Here is a 17311-nt window from a genome sequence, read left to right on the forward strand (position 1 = left end):
AATGCGACAGAGGCACATTTTGGGTTCAAACCTACATATAAGAGGGTGTGGTTGGATAAGCAGAAGGTTGTCTCGTAGATATATGGGGATTGGGAGGAGGCCTACAATGAGCTGCCAAGATGGGTGCTCGGTGTACAAATAATGATGCCAGGTACTATCGCAGTTCTGAGGACGAGTCCTGTGCATGTTGGAAGCCAGGTTGACGGGGAATCAGCATTTTTTCACCGACTTTTTTGGGCATTTCCACCGTGCATCGAGGGATCCAATATTGTAAGCCGTTAGTCAATATTGACGGGACCCATTTATATGGTAAATATGGGAGAACATTGCTGGTCGCGATAGCTCAGGATGAGAATTATAATATTGTTCCCATTGCTTTTGCCCTAGTGGAGGGTGAAAATACGGAGTCATGGTCTTTTTTCTTATCTCACTTATGGCAGCACATGACTCCTCAGCCAGACATTCTTGTGATATCCGATAGGCACAATGGGATCAAGGCTGCTTTGGAAGAACCTGATGGTGGGTGGGTTCCACCTGCTGCTTATCAGGCATTCTGTATTAGGCATGTTGCAGCAAATATCATATTGAGTTTCAAGGGAAAGGATGCCAGGAGGATTCTAGTGAGCGCTACTTATGCGAAGACTGAGGTCGAGTTTGGTTATTGGTTTGACATCCTCCGGATGGAAGACCTGTCTATGTGTGATTGGGCCAACAGGATGGAGTACAACATATTGACCTAACACCGGGATAAGAGTCGTAGATTCTGCCATATGACTACAAACATTTTTGAGTGCATTAATTCGGTGCTCAAGGGCGTCAGAAATCTTCCAGTGTTGGTGAAGTCCACTTATGGGATGTTGGCAGAGCTGTTTGTTCACAAGGAAAGAGAGGCTGAGGCACAGTTGTAGACAGGACAACAATTTAGTCAGTCACTTGTGAAAGCAATGGAGGCTAACCTAAAGGCATCGAGATGTTTCATAGTGACACTATATGACAGGAATAATTCAGAGTTTAATGTAGCCCAGACTACCCCAACAGAAAATTTCTCATTCGGTACTTACAGAGTGTCGTTGACAGATCGGACTTGCTGTGCATATTCCCGCCTGAATTGGGCAACGTATGTCCACGATGTATATCGCCTCAGCACGGTATTTAATGTCTAAAGGATGAGATTCAATCCTCCAATTCCAGAAGGCTTCTGGCCACCATATGACGGTCCAACAGTCATCCCGGATCCCAGTAAGAGACGTACATCTGAAGATCATCCGAAGAGAACTAGAATTCGAACTAGTATGGACGAGGTCAATCCAAATCGACCAAAGTGGTGTGGGCTATGTAAACATCCTGGTCACACTAGGTGGAGTTGTCCTCAGAGAGGAGGTGCTGGGGTATCTGGCAGAGCCAGTGGAGTTTAGTGTTTTCGTTGTTGTGTTGCTTGTTTGGATGTAGTTTACTGTGTTTTCTTTATTTGTGTTTCTTTATTGAATTATGTTTATGGAGCTTAGTGTTTCTTTTGTATTGTCGTAGTTGTTGTATTGTTGAATGGATTGTTGTTATTAACATTATCTTATTGTCTTTTTCATAATGTTGTTAAGGTCACTTTTTCCCTTGAAATTTTAACATTCATAAAAAATTCATAATAATCTAATAACATACCATGGTAACCTAATAACATGATTAAAAAAAACCAGATAACATAATGCTTAACACAACAACACAAAATAGAGGGGTAGATAACATAATAACCTAATAACATAGCATGGTAACCTAATAACATGATAAAGAAACGGGATAACATAATGCTTAATACAACAACACAAAGTAGAAGATGTAACCCTGTGAACCAGCGGTGTGGTCGCCTAATCCTCTGTTCTCTTTGAGCGAGAGGGACCTCATCCTTGTTGCGGGTGGTTTGGAGTAGGGCTAGCAATACATACCCTACCGCGGGTACCCAACCTGTTGGGGTAGGGTAGGCTACCCGACCTGCTACAGGTAGGGTAAAGTGCGGTCCGGGTAGGCCTACGGGTAGGGTGTACCCTACCCTACCCGTACCCCCCATATATAACATGTTTAATAAAAATTATGTGCATAGTGAAGGAGGTGAGAGTTGAACCCTCAACCTCCTTCATGTGTAGCAAGTAAGCAACCACTAAGCTAGCTAATTGCTTTGCTAATATATTGCATTTGTATATTTATGAAGTTACCATAAAATAAAAATTAAACAAAAATAAAAAACATATATAATTCATGATTTAGAAATCAGAAATCCTAAGACTAAGTGGGAGGTTGGGAGCGCCGTTTCTTCCCAAAGCCATAAGCCTCAGTGTCTCACCGCAAGCCCCAACTCTCCTTGGGTACTTCCTCGTTCCTCCATTGCCGCAACTCTTTTTCCTCCTCTGTGCTCTCCTCGCAACGCCGCTGATTCGTGACCTTCTCTCCTCTCTACGCTGCTGCTCTGTGCTCTTCTTGGTATTTTTCAGCATGCTTATTCATTCTTCATGTAATATTTAGTTCTTGTAAATTTCGTGTTCATCATGTTGATTCGTTTAGTTGGTTGGACATGAAAATTGGGGCTTTACTTTGCATTTGAATCTGTGATTTTGTTTTCCTACTGATTTATCCTTTTTAGCACATTTTTGGTCTTGACTGAAAATCTTCTCAAAGTGATCTTTGACTTGTAATATTTTGGATTCTTTTTATAATTTATTTATTTATTAGGTATTTTGCTCCTTCTCTGTATTCAAAATATTAAAGTTCTAGTTCTAGGGTTCATGTTTTTTCTGTTTCTGTTGATATTTTTTTTTGGCTAGTTTGCTCCTTCAACTCTGTACGGGAAATAAAAATCTGGTTTTAATTTAAACTCTTGCATTATTATGGTCTCCTACTAACTTAGTTTAGTCATCACTCATAAGCAACAAAGGCCTTTTGCAATTGCTTTCTGTTCACATAATTTTGAAAAGATCCGAAAACAAACGTGTATAATATTAATAGATATATAGCATCTGTGCATATTAGTGTAAAAATAACAATAATTCTGATTCTTCTCTGATTTTGCTATTGAGACATTTTGGATACTGCTGAATTATTTGCTATTTGAAGAACCGTAGGCAATATCTAACTGTTGTTTTTAGTTTTTTAATCCTTTTTTAATATATTGGGGAGAAATATTGTACATATACACTTGGCAGAAGCGGAAAGCCTAGATACTTATTGATGTGATCAATGTTTTATAGGTAGGATATGCATTGCCTAGTTAAAATGGGGAAGCACGGTGTGTTTAATTTGAGTTAGGTTTAATTTAAAACCATGTTAGGTCCTTTACACAACTTGATGAAATGAGCTTTAGAGAGATGAATTTGTGTGTACTCTCATAGAATTGAAAAAGAAATTGAATGAAAAAACCATGTGATTTAGATGAAGTGATTTTGTTCTAACAGTGGATCACATACACATTTACAGTTTTACACTATACATATACGGTGACTTCTATGGTGACTTTTCTGAATGTTAATGATTTTTCAGCATGCTTGAATTTTTAATGTTAATTATTTATTTTACTGTTGTGTAGGCAATAATGGATAGTACCAACATGAAAGTAGTGGCTCAAGAACAACAAGAAGAAACTCCTGTTGAAGAAACTGCTAATTTTGTTCCAGATGAGTCTGCCTCGGGTGAAAATAGCAACAAATCTTTATTGAAAAATATTTATTGGCAATACTTTAGTAGATATAAAGAGGGAGAAGAGTGGAAGGCAAAGTGCAACCATTGTAAGTCTATTCTTGGTGCCAATCCAAGGAATGGGACTGTGAAGAAACATGTGCTCCATTATTGTAAGAGAATAAAATTAGCGAATTCAAGACAATCAATAATTGCCGAATCTCTTCAAAGACATGGAAAGAATAGTTCAGATGCTTTTATATTTGACGCATCTCACACAAGAAACTTGGAAAACCTAATTATCAAACTGCAAATGAAGATGATGATACATTTTCTGAACTAATGGAAGAATAATGTTGCAAGAACTTGGAATTAAAAGAAATATTTGAAGACATTTATCTTTGTTTATGTTATTTTAATTTTATTAATAACTTGATAATTATGTTATTTATAATTTTATGTTGGATTTGTTTAGGACTGGTGCACGAAATTGTGATCTCTGGTAATGGCTCCAAAAACTTGGTGCTCTAATCTCAATTCATAATTTGTCACAACTTCGATACAACTAACCAGCAAGTGCACTGGGTCGTCCAAGTAATACCTTACGTGAGTAAGGGTCGAATCCCACGGAGATTGTTGGTATGAAGCAAGCTATGGTCACCTTGTAAATCTCAGTCAGGCAGATAATAATTGATTATGGAGTTTTCGAAAATAATACTAATTAAACAGAAAATAGGGATAGAAACACTTATGTAATTCATTGGTGAGAATTTCAGATAAGCATGTAGAGATGCTTTCGTTTCTCTGAATCTCTGCTTTCCCGCTGCCTTCATCCAATCAATCCTACTCCTTTCCATGGCTGGCTTTTTGCAAGGGCATCACCGTTGTCAGTGGCTACATCCCCTCCTCTTGTGAAAATGGTCCAAGATGCCCTGTCACGGCACGGCTAGTCATCTGAGGTTCCTGATCATGCTGGAATAGGATTCACCCTCCTTTTGCGTCTGTCACTACGCCCAGCAATCGCGAGTTTGAAGCTCGTCACAGTCATTCAATCCCAGAGTCTTACTCGGAATACCACAGACAAGGTTTAGACTTTCCGGACTCTCATGAATACCGCCATCAATCTAGCTTATACCACGAAGATTCTGATTAAGAGATCTAAGAGATACTCATTCAATCTAAGGTAGAACGGAAGTGGTTGTCAGGCACGCGTTCATAGGGAATGATGATGATTGTCACGTTCATCACATTCAGGTTGAAGTGCGAATGAATATCTTAGAAGCGGAACAAGTTGAATTGAATAGAAAAACAGTAGTACTTTGCATTGATCTTTAAGGAACAGCAGAGCTCCACACCTTAATCTATGGAGTGCAGAAACTCTACCGTTGAAAATACATAAGTGAAGAAGGTTCAGGCATGGCCGAGAGGCCAGCCTTCAAACGTGATCTAAGATAGCATATAACTGATCAAAGATATCTAATACAATAGTAAAAAGGTCCTATTTATAATAAACTAGCTACTAGGGTTTACAGAAGTAAGTAATTGATGCATAAATCCACTTCCGGGGCCCACTTGGTGTGTGCTTGGGCTGAGCTTGAAGTCTGCACGTGGAGAGGTCATTCTTGGAGTTGAACGCCAGCTTTTGTGCCATTTTGGGCGTTGAACTCCACTTTGCAACTTGTTTCTGGCGCTGGACGCCAGAATTGGGCAGAGAGCTGGCGTTGAACACCAGTTTGCATTGTCTAAACTTGGGCAAAGTATGGACTATTATATATTTCTAGAAAGCCCTGGATGTCTAATTTCCAACTCAATTGGAAGCGCGCCATTTTGAGTTTTGTAGCTCCAGAAAATCGATTTTGAGTGCAGGGAGGTCAGAATCCAACAGCATCAGCAGTCCTTCTTCAACCTCTGAATCTGATTTTTGCTCAAGTCCCTCAATTTCAGCCAGAAAATACCTGAAATTACAGAAAAACACACAAACTCATAGTAAAGTCTAGAAATGTGAATTTAACATGAAAACTAATGAAAACATCCCTAAAAGTAACTAGATTCTACTAAAAACATACTAAAAACAATGCCAAAAAGCGTATAAATTATCCGCTCATCACAACACCAAACTTAAATTGTTGCTTGTCCCCAAGCAATTGAAAATCAAATAGGGTAAAAAGAAGAGAATATACTATGAATTCCAAACTACCAATGAAACATAGCTCCAATCAGATGAGCGGGACTTGTAGCTTTTTGCCTCTTGAATAGTTTTGGCATCTCACTTTATCCATTGAGGTTAAGAATGATTGGCATCTATAGGAACTCAGAGTTCAGATAGTGTTATTGACTCTCCTAGTTCAGTATGATGATTCTTGAACACAGCTTCTTTATGAGTCTTGGACGTGGCCCTAAGCACTTTGTTTTCCAGTATTACCACCGGATACATAAATGCCACAGACACATAATTGGGTGAACCTTTTCAGATTGTGACTCAGCTTTGCTAAAGTCCCCAATTAGAGGTGTCCAGGGTTCTTAAGCACACTCTTCTTTTGCTTTGGACCTTGACTTTAACCGCTCAGTCTCAAGTTTTCACTTGACACCTACACGCCACAAGCACATGGTTAGGGACAGCTTGGTTTAGCCGCTTAGGCCAGGATTTTATTCCTTTAGGCCCTCCTATCCACTGATGCTCAAAGCCTTGGGATCCTTTTTATTTGCCCTTGCCTTTTGGTTTTAAGGGTTATTGGCTTTTTGCTCTTGCCTCTTGGTTTTAAGAGCTTTTGGCTTTTTCTGCTTGCTTTTTCTTTCTATTTTTTTTCGCCTATTTTTTTTTCTGCAAGCTTTGTTCTTTGCTGCTTTTTCTTGCTTCAAGAATCATTTTTATGATTTTTCAGATCATCAAATAACATGTCTCCTTGTCATCATTCTTTCAAGATCCAACATATTTAACATTCTTAAACAACAACTTCAAAAGACATATGCACTGTTCAAGCATTCATTCAGAAAACAAGAAGCATTGTCACCACATTAATATAATTAAGCTAAGTTCAAGGATAAATTTGAAACTCATGTACTTCTTGTTCTTTTGAATTAAAACATTTTTCATTTAAGAGAGGTGATGGATTCATAGGACATTCATAACTTTAAGACATAGTTACTAACTACTAATGATCATGTAATGAAGACACAAACATAGATAAGCACTTTAACATAGAGAAAACGAAAAACAGAGAATGTAAGAACAAGGAATGAGTCCACCTTAGTGATGGTGGCGTTTCCTCCTTGAGGAACCAATGATGTTCTTGAGCTCTTCTATGTCTCTTCCTTGCCTTTGTGGCTTGATTCCTAGTGATTTTTGGTATTTCTATCCTCAGTTGCTTCCAATAACTATGTGGAGGGAAGTGCATCCCCTGAGGTATCTCAGGGATCTCTTGATTTGCAGCCACATGTTCTACCACTGAGCTATAGATCCTTTACATAATTGTTTTACCACACCAAACTTAGAATGTTGCTTGCCCTCGAGCAAAAGAAGAAGGAATAAATAAAGAAGAAGATGTGGAAAAAAACTAGGATTATGAGGAAAGAAGGTGGGGATCCTGTGGGGTCCACAGATCCTGAGGTGTCAAGGCATTTACATCCCTGCACCAATTTAGGCATGCAAAATGCCCTTGCACACAACTCTGGGCGTTCAGCGCCAGGTTGGTGCCCATTTTGGGCGTTCAACGCCCATTTGTTGCCTATTTTTGGCGTTGAACGCCAGAACCATGCTTGTTCTGGGCGTTCAGCGCCCAGATACTGCCCATTTTGGGCGTTCAGCGCCAGAACCATGCTCTGTTCTGGCGTTGAACGCTAGACAGATGCTTCCTCCAGGGTGTGATTTTTCTTCTGCTGTTTTTGATTCTGTTTCTAAATTTTTTGTTTATTTTGTGACTCCACATGATCATGAACCTAAGAAAACATGAAAAATAGAAATATAATTAGATAAATAAACATTGGGTTGCCTCCCAACAAGCACTTCTTTAATGTCAATAGCTTGACAGTGGGCTCTCATGGAGCCTCACAGATGTGCAGAGCTTTGTTGAGACCTCCCAACACCAAACTTAGAGTTTGGATATGGGGGGTTTGACACCAAACTTAGAGTTTGGTTGTGGCCTCCCAACACCAAACTTAGAGTTTGACTGTGGGGGCTTTGGTTGACTCTGCTTTGAGAGAAGCTTTTTCTGCTTCCTCTCCATGGATGCAGAGAGAGATCCTTGAGTTGTAAACACAAGTTTGTCCTTATTTAATTGAAGGATCAATTCTCCTCTGTCCACATCAATCACAGCTCTTGCTGTGGCTAGGAAAGGTCTTCCTAGGATGATGGATTCATCCTCTTCCTTTCCAGTATCCAGGACTATGAAATCAGCAGGGATGTAAAGGCCTTCAACCTTTACTAACACGTCCTCTACTTGTCCATAAGCCTGTTTTCTTGAATTGTCTGCCATCTCTAATGAGATTTTAGCAGCTTGCACCCCATAGATTCCCAGTTTCTCTATTACAGAGAGGGGCATGAGGTTTATTCCTGAACCAAGGTCACACAGAGCCTTAAAGATCATGGTGCCTATGGTACAAGGTATTATGAACCTTCCAGGATCCTGTCTCTTCTGAGGCAATGTCAGTTGATCCAGATCACTTAGTTCATTGGTGAACAAGGGAGGTTCATCTTCCCAAGTTTCAATACCAAATAATTTGGCATTTAGCTTCATGATTGCACCAAGGAACTTGGCAGCTTGCTCTTCAGTAACATCCTCATTCTCTTCAGAAGAGGAATACTCATCAGAGCTCATGAATGGCATAAGGAGGTTCAATGAAATCTCTATGGTCTCTAGATGAGTCTCAGATTCTTTAGGTTCCTCAGAGGGAAGCTCCTTATTGATCACTGGACGTCCCAGGAGGTCTACCTCCTTGGGATTCACGTCCTTCTTCTCTCTTGTGGGTTCGGCCATGGTAATTAATTCAATGGCCTTGCACTCTCCTTTTGGATTCTCTTCTGTATTGCTTGGGAGAGTACTAGGAGGGATTTCAGTGATCCTTTTACTCAGTTGGCCCACTTGTGCTTTCAAATTTCTAATGGAAGACCTTGTTTCATTCATGAAACTCACAGTGGCCTTAGATAGATCAGAGACTAAATTTGCTAAGCTAGATGGATTCTGCTCAGAATTCTCTGTCTGTTGCTGAGTGGATGATGGAAAAGGCTTGCTATTGCTAAACCTGTTTCTTCCACCATTATTAAAGCCTTGTTGAGGCTTTTGATCCTTCCATGAGAGATTTGGGTGATTTCTCCATGATGGATTGTAGGTGTTTCCATATGGTTCACCCATGTATTTTAACTCTGCTATTGCAGGGTTCTCAGGATCATAAGCTTCTTCTTCAGAAGATGCCTCTTGAGTACTGTTGGATGCAGCTTGCATTCCATTCAGACTCTGAGAAATCATATTGACTTGCTGAGTCAATATTTTGTTCTGAGCCAATATGGCATTCAGAGTCTCAATTTCAAGAACTCCCTTCTTCATAGGCGTCCCATTACTCACAGGATTCCTCTCAGAAGTGTACATGAACTGTTTATTAGCAACCATGTCAATGAGTTCTTGAGCCTCTGCAGGCGTTTTCTTTAGGTGAATGGATCTACCTGCAGAAGTATCCAATGACATCTTTGATAGCTCAGATAAACCATCATAGAATATATCCAGGATGGTCCATTTTGAAAGCATGTCAGAAGGACACTTTTTAGTCAGCTGCTTGTATCTTTCCCAAGCTTCATAGAGGGATTCACCTTCTTTCTGTCTGAAGGTTTGAACATCAGCTCTAAGCTTGCTCAGCTTTTGAGGAGGAAAGAACTTGGCTAAGAAAGCCGTCCAGCTTATCCCAAGAGTTCAGGCTGTCTTTGGGTTGAGAGTCCAACCATATTCTAGCTCTGTCTCTTACAGCAAAAGGGAAAAGCATGAGCCTGTAGACTTCAGGATCTACTCCATTAGTCTTAACAGTATCACAGATCTGCAAGAATTCAGTTAAGAACTGAAAAGGATCTTCAGATGGAAGTCCATGAAACTTGCAGTTCTGCTGCATCAGAGAAACTAGCTGAGGTTTTAGCTCAAAATTGTTTGCTCCAATGGTAGGAATGGAGATGCTTCTTCCATGTAAATTGGAATTAGGTACAGTAAAGTCACCAAGCATTCTCCTTGCATTATTGTTGTTGGGTTCGGCTGCCATCTCCTTTACTTGTTCGAAATTTTCAATAAGGTTGGCTCTGGATTGTTGTAATTTAGCTTCTCTTAGTTTTCTCTTCAGAGTCCTTTCAGGTTCTGGATCAGCTTCAATAAGAATGCCTTTTTCTTTGTCCCTGCTCATAAGAAAGAGAAGAGAAAAAGAAAAGAAGAGGAATCCTCTATGTCACAGTAAAGAGGTTCCTTATTGTTAGTAGAAGAAGAAAAGGAATAGGGGTGAAGAAGAATGAAGAATCCAAACACAAAGGTGATGATAGGAGCAGAGATGTGAGATGAAGAGAAGTGTTAGTAGATGAATAAATAAATAGAAGGGGATGAGAGGAGGAGAGAATTTTCGAAAATAATTTTTGAAAAAGGTTAGTAGTTTTTCGAAAATTCAAATAAAAAATAAAATAATTAGTCTAATTAAAAAGAAATTTTGAAAAAGAGGGAAGATTTTTTCGAAAATTAGAGAGAGAGAGTTAGTTAGGTAGTTTTGAAAAAGGTAAGAAACAAACAAAAAGTTAGTTAGTTAGTTGAAACAAATTTTGAAAAGATAAGAAGTTAGGAAGTTAGAAAAGATATTTTGCAATCACTTTTTTGAAAAAGGTAAGATAAGAAGATATTTTTGAAAAGATATGATAGAAATTAGTTTTTGAAAAAGATTTGATTTTTAAAATCTCAATTAATGACTTGATTCACAAGAAATCACAAGATATGATTCTAGAACTTAAAGTTTGAATCTTTCTTAACAAGTAAGTAACAATCTTGAAATTTTTGAATCAAAACATTAATTGATGATGTTATTTTCGAAAATATGATGTAAAATTAAGAAAAATATTTTTGAAAAATATTTTTTTTTGAAATTTTCGAAAATAACTAAAAAAATTGAAAAAAAAAGATTTGATTTTTGAAAAAGATTTTGAAAAAAGATAAGATTTTTTTTTTTAAATTGAAAATTTGATTTGACTCATAAAAACAACTATATTTTAAAAATTTTTGAAAAAGTCAAATCTAATTTTCGAAATTTTAAGAGAGAAAAATGGAAAGATATTTTTTTGATTTTTGAATTTTTATGATGAGAGAGAAAAACAAGAAAAATGATGCAATGCATGAAAGTTATGGATCAAAATAATGAATGTATGCAAAAATGCTATGAATGTCAAGATGAACACCAAGAACACTATGAAGATCATGATGAACATCAAGAACACATTTTTGAAAAATTTTTAATGCAAGAAAAACATACAAGACACCAAACTTAGAATTCTTTAATGCTTAGACACTAAAAATTCAAGAATGCATATGAAAAACAAGAAAAGACACAAAATATGCAAATGCAAAGATCAAACAAGAAGACTTACCAAGAACAACTTGAAGATCATGAAGAACACTATGAATGCATGAATTTTTTTCGAAAAATACAAGATGAACATACAATTGACACCAAACTTATAACATGACTCAAGACTCAAACAAGAAACACAAAAAATATTTTTTTGATTTTTATGATTTTCTAATTTTTTTTTTCTTTTAATTTTTTTCGAAAATTATTTTGAAAAAAAAAATAAGGATTCCAAAATTTTTAATATGAATTCCAGGAATCTTATGCTCTTTAGTCCAAAGCTCCAATCAAAGGGTCAGGCATGGCTTAATAGCCAGGTAAGCTCTAGCATGTAAATCAGATATGACACGCCTAACATGCCCTACAGTCGTGGCTTTACAGCCAACCAGGCTTCAACATGCTTTATGAAACACTAGAATTCATTCTTAAAAATTCTGAAGAAAAATATATTTTTGAAAATATTTTTATTTTTATTTATTTTTTTTTCGAAAACAAAGGAGAAATTTTTGAAAGATTTTTTTGAAAATTTTTTTTTCTTTTGAAAACTTTTTGAAAAGAAAATGAAAAGAAAGTTACCCAATCTGAGCAACAAGATGAACCGTCAGTTGTCCAAACTCGAACAATCCCCGGCAACGGCGCCAAAAACTTGGTGCACGAAATTGTGATCTCTGGTAATGGCTCCAAAAACTTGATGCTCTAATCTCAATTCATAATTTGTCACAACTTCGATACAACTAATCAGCAAGTGCACTAGGTCGTCCAAGTAATACCTTACGTGAGTAAGGGTCGAATCCCACGGAGATTGTTGGTATGAAGCAAGCTATGGTCACCTTGTAAATCTCAGTCAGGCAGATAATAATTGATTATGGAGTTTTCGAAAATAATACTAATTAAACAGAAAATAGGGATAGAAACACTTATGTAATTCATTGGTGAGAATTTCAGATAAGCATGTAGAGATGCTTTCGTTCCTCTGAATCTCTGCTTTCCCGCTGCCTTCATCCAATCAATCCTACTCCTTTTCATGGCTGGCATTTTGCAAGGGCATCACTGTTGTCAGTGGCTACATCCCCTCCTCTTGTGAAAATGGTCCAAGATGCCCTGTCACGGCACGGCTAGTCATCTGAGGTTCCCGATCATGCTGGAATAGGATTCACCCTCCTTTTGCGTCTGTCACTACGCCCAGCAATTGCGAGTTTGAAGCTCGTCACAGTCATTCAATCCCAGAGTCCTAGTCGGAATACCACAGACAAGGTTTAGACTTTCTGGATTCTCATGAATGCTGCCATCAATCTAGCTTATACCACGAAGATTCTGATTAAGAGATCTAAGAGATACTCATTCAATCTAAGGTAGAATGGAAGTGGTTGTCAGGCACGCGTTCATAGGGAATGATGATGATTGTCACGTTCATCACATTCAGGTTGAAGTACGAATGAATATCTTAGAAGCGGAACAAGTTGAATTGAATAGAAAAACAGTAGTACTTTGCATTGATCTTTGAGGAACAGCAGAGCTCCACACCTTAATCTATGGAGTGCAGAAACTCTACTGTTGAAAATACATAAGTGAAGAAGGTTCAGGCATGGCCGAGAGGCCAGCCCTCAAACGTGATCTAAGATAGCATATAACTGATCAAAGATATCTAATACAATAGTAAAAAGGTCCTATTTATAATAAACTAGCTACTAGGGTTTACAGAAGTAAGTAATTGATGCATAAATCCACTTCCGGAGCCCACTTGGTGTGTGCTTGGGCTGAGCTTGAAGTCTACACGTGGAGAGGTCATTCTTGGAGTTGAACGCCAGCTTTTGTGCCATTTTGGGCGTTGAACTCCACTTTGCAACTTGTTTCTGGCGCTGGACGCCAGAATTGGGTAGAGAGCTGGCGTTGAACGCCAGTTTGCATCGTCTAAACTTGAGCAAAGTATGGACTATTATATATTGCTGGAAAGCCCTAGATGTCTACTTGCCAACGCAATTAGAAGTGCGCCATATTGAGTTCTGTAGCTCCAGAAAATCCATTTTGAGTGCAGGGAGGTCAGAATCCAACAGCATCAGCAGTCTTTCTTCAACCTCTGAATCTGATTTTTGCTCAAGTCCCTCAATTTCAGCCAGAAAATACCTGAAATCACAGAAAAACACACAAACTCATAGTAAAGTCAAGAAATATGAATTTAACATGAAAACTAATGAAAACATCCCTAAAAGTAACTAGATTCTACTAAAAACATACTAAAAACAATGCCAAATAGCGTATAAATTATCCGCTCATCAAGGACTTTATTATTTTTAATTTTAATTTAAACTTAGTTTTTTATTTTATTAATATAACAATACGTATTTTTGTAATTTTATGTTGAATTTCTTTAAGATTTTATTATTTTTTATTTTAATTTGAATTTAGTTGTTTATTTTTTTATTTTATTAATATGTATGAAATTTGGAATGATTGAGTTTTATATTTATTTTAAAAAAATTGATATTTCTGCAGGTAGAGTAGGATAGGGTAGGGTTTAGAACTTTAGAATGTGGGTAGGGTATGGGTTGAGAGATTCTCAACCCGCGGGTAGAGTAGGGTAGAGTTTTATTGAGATTTTCAACCTGCGGGTAGAGTTAGGGTAGGGTCCAAACCCTACCCTACCCATTGCCAGCCTTAGTCTGGAGGGAGCTGGACGATTGCGCAGGGGGAGGGGGGAGCTGCAACTGCCGACGGAGGAGTGCCACCCAATGCAAATGTCACATCCATAGGACCTAGTAGAGGCTCGTCTAGGTCTATTGCAAGGGGTGTATGGTGTCTGGGGACATGGACTCCACGTCGGGCTATCTCATCCTCTTGGATAATGACGCTAATCTCCTTTAGGAAGCGAGATCCACCAAAATCGCTATCCAGGCCTGACCTACCTAGCAAGTCCGATAGGAGCTCACCTGGGCTCATGAATGTATGACTCTTATGAAAGCCGTCACCACTGCTCGGAACACCAACAAAAAAGTCGCCTAAAGCCCATAAAGTACCACACTAGACACCACCCTCATCCCTAGCACCTCCACCACCACCTCTATCTCGACCACCACCTCCACCACTATTTCGACCTCGACCTCTCCTGCCACCTCCACCATTTCGCAACCCCTATCACCTCTGTCAACATCGGATCCACCCCTGAAACCGCTACCACCACATCGACCTCCCTCTCCATCTTCCCACCCACCATCCTCCACCACCACTGCCTCCATCTCCCCTCCTAATACGTCGACTTCTACCTCAACGTCCACCCTTCCTCTCTCTGGACCGTGCCCGATACCTCATCGACAACCTCGACCCCTCCCCTCCATGGAATCAATCGCATCATCGAGCCACCTTCACTCACGATACGAGGCTCATGTACCAACACACCGTCTCCGCTTGACTCGACGTCGGTCAGGAGCATCTGGCACCTGATCCATCTCAGGAACCTGGCCTGGACCTCTCTGGGTCGCCTCAGTTGGGATAGGATCTTCCCTAGGGTCTCCGAGGAAGAGCTCTGGCAATAGGAACCTCCTCCTATACTCATGCCACCACTCCAAGTAAGCCTGTGATGGGCTTGGGTCTACCACCATATCAAATCGTAGCACATAGTCGGCCCGCCTGCTCCAATGTACGTGCCAACTCTGTAGAGTGTCCAAAAACCATCAGTCCATGCCTCTGCCATCCTTCAACATCAGAAAATCAATGTCGAGTGCGAGCCGTGGGTGATGCTGTATGTAGCGCTCTACCACACAGAGTCTTATACTATAGTCAGAAGACTGAGGTGGCGAGGTATTACGACCTCTAACTATAAAATCATATATATAATATAGGTGAAATGAATATATATTCGAGGAGCCTTGAAGGAAAGCTTAAACAATAAGTCGCAAAAATAAAAGCGCATCGCTCGCGTGAACGTAAACCGAGTGAAATGGAAAAGGATAAAACAAAAGTATAAAGAGTAGAATGTCAAGAGTTACAAAATACCAAATCTCTGACTCAACCTGTAAAGGTAAGGCTGGCCGGAATATAAATACATAGATATACATAGCCCAAAATATCCCAAAACAAGATAAACAACAACCTGTTTCTCCACTTCGACCTCTAAGAGGAACAAAATAAAGTTATACATACAGAAGATAATCTATCTACAGAATATAAAGCATAAGCTCAAAATACAGAGTCCCAAATATAACACTTCACTTGCAGAATGAACTCTAGACACTTACCGAGGTGTCTCTCGACCTGTATCTGAAAACAACAATATATATATGGTATGAGAACCGGAGGTTCTCAGCATGGTAACAGTGCCCACATAAATAAGATATAAGGTCCCGGGAATGCCAAAGGCAATCCTAGAACTCCGACACTCAAATTATAAAACTTAAAGATTAAGACGACAACCATAAATATGGGTAGTTATCTAAGGTTCTTAAGGTTCTAACTCAATCCTAACTTAATCCCTCAAATTACAATCCACTCACTGTCTCATAAAACTCTAGCTCTACAATTCACCTTCTACCACCTCCAGCCCTCCAAATTCACCAGTGCACAGACAAACAATACAAACAAAGGCAAACACAATTAGAGTACAAGTAATGCAAGTAGCAAGTATAATAATTAGGCATACTAATTCACATAGGCACTCAATTAATGCACAAACAAGCAAATCAAACATATGCACATGATGCATGCCTGTCCTACGGCTGATGAGTCTCATCTGTCGGTTATAAAGCCAAACTCGACATGTTTGGTAGCTAACCCTGGACAGAACACTGAACATGAAGCAAGTGGGACAACATCGCAAGCCCTTGTATCTTACCCCCGTACCTAGAGCAGGGGACAACTTCACCCTGTCTCTTACCCAGGTGGTGTTACAGTTCTCAATCCGGAGCAAGCGGTTTCACAATCCAACCCTTGCATCTTACCCGAAGTTTTGAACTCTTAATCGAAGCAAGTGGATAACACCACTGCATCTTACCCGGCAATCTTGCCTCTTACCCGGAGCAAGTGATTAATATCACTGCGTCTTACCCGGAGGCATATAACAATCAATTTCGAGTTCACTTTCATTATTATACCAATTCATTCATGGTCATTAATTCATTTTTCATACATTCTCAACATCTCTACACTTATTTAACATATACCCGGAGCGAGTGGTCATTGCCACCGCCTCTTACCCGGGCACCTCTATCTCATTCAATTCAATTCATTCAAATGCAATCACCACTTCACAATCATAGATCATTACCCCCCAACTTGCTTCATTTCCAAGTTCCTATCCCTTCCTAATTTCATCTCATCACTAAGCATCCAACTAAGGTTTAGGGGCTAAAAGAGTAAAAACAGTGATTTAGAAGTTTGAAATTAAGCTTTGAAACACAAAAATCCATGTTTGCTGCTACAGGGGCCACACGTACGCGTGCGTCACACGTACGTGTGGGCCATGCGTACGCGTGGGAGTGCGTTTGGCCCATCATGCGTACGCATACATATGCCCGCGTGCGCATAAATGCCAGGCAGAGACGACTCTTCGCGTATGGAGGGATTCGTGTACGCATACAGTGCAGATCAGGAAAAAAATGGCTAAGTCTACAGAATTTCAGTCTTACATACCAAACTTCCGATGCACATAACTTCCTCGTTTTAAAACATTTTTCATCCGTTTCAAACAGCGTAAACTTCACGGACCCAATTTTCATATGAAATAAGTTTAAAATAATTTGGGAGTCCGGAAGCCGAGTTATGGCTCGCCGAAGATCGGCCAAAAATCAACTTTTCACAAAATTTTTACAAGATTTCAAAACCTCAATTTTCACAACACTTCAATTCCATCCCTTTTTAAACTTACCAAACCACATCAACCCAAGCCCCAAAATTACTCAATACACCAATTTTTCAAGTATGGCCACTTCCACACAATAAGTCATTCTTAACAACAATGTAATCCATACCAACAACTTACATATACATATAAGACAACACATACCAAATGACAATCACTTAGCCAATCCACACTCAACTCAACACAATATACTACAAAATACATCACAATTACCATATCCAAGTCCAA

General features: G+C 39.1%; 1 non-coding gene across 1 annotated transcript; it reads left to right on the plus strand.

Moving 5' to 3' along the window:
• Positions 1-9389: 9389 nt before the first annotated feature.
• LOC148575143 (small nucleolar RNA R71) lies at positions 9390-9497 on the plus strand. Its single transcript, XR_015906047.1, has one exon. It is a non-coding gene; the product is annotated as a small nucleolar RNA R71 (small nucleolar RNA).
• The last annotated feature ends 7814 nt before the right edge of the window (positions 9498-17311 follow it).

Source organism: Arachis ipaensis, chromosome B2, assembly GCF_059453495.1.
Source record: "Arachis ipaensis isolate K30076 ecotype BB chromosome B2, ASM5945349v1, whole genome shotgun sequence".
Taxonomy (NCBI): Eukaryota; Viridiplantae; Streptophyta; class Magnoliopsida; order Fabales; family Fabaceae; genus Arachis; species Arachis ipaensis.